Source organism: Pseudophryne corroboree, chromosome 6, assembly GCF_028390025.1.
Source record: "Pseudophryne corroboree isolate aPseCor3 chromosome 6, aPseCor3.hap2, whole genome shotgun sequence".
NCBI classification, from domain to species: Eukaryota; Metazoa; Chordata; class Amphibia; order Anura; family Myobatrachidae; genus Pseudophryne; species Pseudophryne corroboree.
Window position 1 is genome coordinate 373213134 of NC_086449.1, and position 5676 is coordinate 373218809.

Consider the following 5676-nt stretch of genomic DNA (forward strand, 5'->3'; position numbering starts at 1 on the left):
ACTTTAAGCAGCCTTAGAACTGAGTTGGGAATCTGGTGCTGGCATTGTAGTGTCGACATAAGTACTGTTGACTTCTTTTCTCGCAACGGAGCGATTAGTCGCTAATGCGCATGCGCAATGTCCGCACTGCGACTGCGCAAAGTAAATTTGTTATGTAGTTAGGAATTTTACTCACGGCTTTTTCATCGTTCTGGTGATCGTAATGTGATTGACAGGAAGTGGGTGTTACTGGGCGGAAACAGGCCGTTTTATGGGTGTGTGCGAAAAAACGCTACCGTTTCCGGGAAAAACGCAGGAGTGGCTGGAGAAACGGAGGAGTGTCTGGGCGAACGCTGGGTGTGTTTGTGACGTCAAACCAGGAACGACAAGCACTGAACTGATCGCAGATGCCGAGTAAGTCTGGAGCTACTCTGAAACTGCTAAGAGGTGTGTAATCGCAATTTTGAGAATCTTTCGTTCGTAATTTTAAGACGCTAAGATTCACTCCCAGTAGGCGGCGGCTTAGCGTGTGCAATGCTGCTAAAAGCAGCTTGCGAGCGAACAACTCAGAATGAGGGCCTACATTCAACAACCCACTATTAGTATAACAGCTGTAACTATCTCCCTCTAGGAGGACGGAGGTGGGTGCAATTACATTTGGGGGTGGTTCAGTGAAATGTGGCAGCTCAACTGGCAAACATATGCACTGGAAAAATGCCGTACTGTACAGCTCTCCCTTATTAACCACCCAGTTTTAAAAGCAATAAGCGTTTTAAACTTTTTTATAAAGCTTATCAGCATCTTCAGCACGCTGCAGATGCTGGGAGATGTAGTTCTTCTTGTCAAAACAATTATGAACAATGTGCCCCCCCCTGAAAACTCTCTAACACACATTACCCTCATACGCACAAATCTAAACACAAACATACCTCCCCCACTGACAACTCTTACCACTCCCACACTGACACCTCCATCACGCCAATCCCCCCTCCCCCCCCCCTCTACACTGACGCCTCCATTACACCAATCTCCCCTTCCTCCCCTCCACAGTGACACCTCCATCACACCAATCCCCCCTTCCTCCCCTCCACACTGACAGCTCCATAACACCAATCCCCCCTTCCTCCCCTCCACACTGAAACCTCCATAACACCAATCCCCCCTTCCTCCCCTCCACACCGACACCTCCATCACACCACCCCCCCCTTCCTCCCCTCCACACTGACAGCTCCATCACACCAATCCCCCTTCCTCCCCTCCACACTGACACCTCCATCACACCAATCCCCCTTCCTCCCCTCCACACTGACACCTCCATCACACCAATCCCCCCTTCCTCCCATCCATGCTGACACCTCTCTCACACCAATCCCCCCTTCCCCCCCTCCACACTGACACCTCCATAACACCAATCCCCCCTTCCTCCCCTCCACACTGGCAGCTCCATCACACCAATCCACCCCCTTCACCCCTCCACGCTGACACCTCCATCACATCAATCCCCCCTTCCTCCCCTCCACACCGACACGTCCATCACACCAATCCCCCCTTCCTCCCCTCCACACCGACACCTCCATCACACCAATCCCCCCTTCCCCCCCTCCACACTGACACCTCCATAACACCAATCCCCCCTTCCTCCCCTCCACACTGACGCCTCCATCACACTAATCCCCCCTTCCTCCCCTCCACACTGACGCCTCCATCACACTAATCCCCCCTTCCTCCCCTCCACACTGACAGCTCCATCACACCAATCCCCCCTTCCCCCCCTCCACACTGACACCTCCATAACACCAATCGCCCCTTCCTCCCCTCCACACTGACGCCTCCATCACACTAATCCCCCCTTCCTCCCCTCCACACTGACGCCTCCATCACACTAATCCCCCCTTCCTCCCCTCCACACTGACAGCTCCATCACACCAATCTCCCCCTTCCTCCCATCCATGCTGACAGCTCCATCACACCAATTCCCCCTTCCTCCCCTCCACACTGACAGCTCCATCACACCAATCCCCCTTCCTCCCCTCCACACTGACACCTCCATCACACCAATCCCCCTTCCTCCCCTCCACACTGACACCTCCATCACACCAATCCCCCCTTCCTCCCATCCATACTGACACCTCTCTCACACCAATCCCCCCTTCCCCCCCTCCACACTGACACCTCCATAACACCAATCCCCCCTTCCTCCCCTCCACACTGGCAGCTCCATCACACCAATCCACCCCCTTCACCCCTCCACGCTGACACCTCCATCACATCAATCCCCCCTTCCTCCCCTCCACACCGACACGTCCATCACACCAATCCCCCCTTCCTCCCCTCCACACCGACACCTCCATCACACCAATCCCCCCTTCCCCCCCTCCACACTGACACCTCCATAACACCAATCCCCCCTTCCTCCCCTCCACACCGACACCTCCATCACACCAATCCCCCCTTCCCCCCCTCCACACTGACACCTCCATAACACCAATCCCCCCTTCCTCCCCTCCACACTGACGCCTCCATCACACTAATCCCCCCTTCCTCCCCTCCACACTGACGCCTCCATCACACTAATCCCCCCTTCCTCCCCTCCACACTGACAGCTCTATCACACCAATCCCCCCCTTCCTCCCATCCATGCTGACACCTCCATCACACTAATCCCCCTCTTCCACACTGACAGCTCCATCACACCAATTCCCCCTTCCCCCCCTTCCACACTGACAGCTCCATCACACCAATTCCCCCTTCCCCCCCTCCACACTGACAGCTCTCATATATACATGCCCCAGTCCCAATACTGACAATTCTCTCAACCCCCCGACCCCCCCCCCCCCCCCACACACACACACACACTGACAGCACACAAACTGTGCAGAAGAAACGATTATTGTTATGTGGATGGTACTGACATCTTTCTCACTTCCCACCCACACATATCCCCTCCTCCACACAGACAGCTGTCACGGACTTCTTGGGACAAGGACTCACCATGGTGTCTCAGCACTTCAAGGGGTCTGTCCATCAGTCTCCAGCCATAGTCTCTCCTCCTCCCGCGGTGTGATTCCTTGCAGGCACCCCCAGTAATCCTCCTCACACTGCCCTGGTAATCATGGGCCTGGGCTGGATCTCCGCCTCCAGGGGGCGGGGCTAACTGCTTTCAAGGGAACAGTGGAGGGAGGGAGTGACTCGGAGGTGCAGGAGCTGAGGGGAGCGATATATTCAGCTGTAGCAGAAACTGCTGCAGCCAGGACTTTAAGTCAGGACTCGGCAGCACACAGCTTCTGTCTCCTCCAGCCGCTGATTAAACTCCGTGTAAGTTGTGCAGCCTTTGCTTCACTCCCTGCCCATCCGGACTGCTCTATCACTTGGCCGCAGGTGGCACCTCCGGGCGGCGCCCCCCTTCTACGGGCGCCCCTGGCGAGTGCCATCCTGGCCAAATGGTAGATACGCCCCTGTTTGAGGCCTAATTCATGGGTGAAGCATTTGAGGCCTTTTGGCACCTACAGCTGACTTTGATTTGGGGACACAGGATTTTTATATGCCGAGCCTCTTCTACTTAGGCTAAGAGTTACTGTCCTGTTTACTGTTCCTTCTCCCCTGCTGTGTGTGCATGCTACACTTCCCTCCCTGATCAGCAGTTGCTACGGGATGCGGTCAACATCCCGCTGGACGGGATCCCGGCGGTCGAAATACCGACGCCGGAATCCCGACCGCCACAATCCCGACATTCTCCCTCCGTGGGTGTCCACGACACCCATAGAGGGAGAATATAATAGTGTGTTGCTACACCTCTCACAGTGCAATATGATTGAGCATCTATAAGAATCCGCCACCACTCCTATATGTTCTGATGCCTGTTTCTACATGGATCTGACATTTCTCCTGTCTACCTTTTTCAATTTTCAAACAACCGTCATCGGTTTAAAGTGCTAAGGGGCCTTCATCACGTGGTCCATGTGCTAAATTCACTGCTCACCCTAACTGCTTCATTATTTATATTTGCTCCATCTGCTGCTTTATAGGTGGACTTAATGGAAAATTAAATGCCTCTCACTGTGAGTTCAATGAAGAATCTTTTGGCATCTTTCAAGACAAATATGAACATGGAATTTAAAGTTTCACTTCAGTCCTGTTGACAGACCCTTGATGCTAAAGGCGGCCATACAGACCACAATGAGAAATTAAATATAGGAATTTGTTAAATCTCATAATAACTAATCACCCATGAGCAACTCCAGGTTGAGGTTATGACACTGAGGAATAAAGTTGGTTACTTGGAAGATAGGTCCCGTCTCAATAACTTTACAATACTGGGCACTCCTGAATCTGTGGCCTATGCGGATCTTAAGGAATTTACTACAGACCTTTTCATGAAGCTTCTTCCCACCACTCCTATAACAGACTTCCTCTTGGACCATATAGACTGCCTCCCTCTAATGAAAAATGCTTTAGCTGGAGTCCCACAGGACACACTCATGCAGATGCACTATTTCCATGTTAAGATGCCATTCTGTGGGCTGCCAGGCTGTCCGAGGCTTCCATCCCAATCCTAGGAGATCTTCAGGTGTGTGGGGATTTTTTTGTAGCTATCTTGGCTAAGAGCTGGTAATTTTATCCAATCACAAGTTCCTTTTCGGAGAGGGTTCCCCTTTCAGTGGGGTTTCCCCTCTAAATTGCTAGTGTCCCATATTGTATCCATGCTTGCTGTTACCTCACCAGATGATGGCATCAAACTCCTCACTTCTTTGAATATCGTGGATGATTCTCTGAAAGTGCCTGTGAGAGCTCAAGTTTAAAAGAACTGGTGGGGCATAATGACTGAGTCGCTCATTCTATTTCTTTGTTTTCTAACTGGCTACAATCTGATGCTTTTTGTGCCAATTGTCGGCAACCCCCTGATATATCCTTGAGAGGTTTACCAAGGCCACCTATGAAGGGGGCATTTTCCTGGTGGTATAACTTTCTTTTGGAAATGCAAAATCCTTTGAAGCATTAATGAAATAGGAGATTGAGCTCTCACTTTTACCGAGGAAGATTGGCACTCAGTATTCCAGACCTGTTTTTATTTATCAAAATGCATTTCCCATGCTGAACAGTTTTATAAGCTTCTACATAGATGATACTTGACCCTTAAGAAACTCCATACAATTTGACCCTGCATTTCTAACCAATGCTGGAATACTGTAACTGTGGTTATGTCGGTAATCTGTTTCATATGTTTTGGGCATTCCCGGCTTTGTCTCAGATGTGGTCTAACATTTTTGCACTTATTTATAGGGTTTTAGGTGATAACCCAATATAACCCAAACCCTTTTTGGTGATATTCCACATCTACCATAGGGACCTTTTTTCTATGTGTCTTTTGGGGAGATGTGGCATATCGGAACTGAATTCCTTGTATATTTGTGAATACTTGGCCAATAAAGCTGATTCTGATATATAATGGGACATACACTTATTGTGACTAAACTTTTGATAGGCCACCACTGGCGCTCTACTGTTATACCATATATGAACACCATTGAAGCCACGGTACAGGCTCATTATGAGTTTGAAACAGTGGGATGCTCTTACCTTATCCAGTCTTTATTATCATCAACAATTCACATACATGAACAGCCAATTAAATTTTACTTGTGCAAAAAACAGAAATCATATAAAGCATAAAAATATGATCACCTATGAGCCTCTACA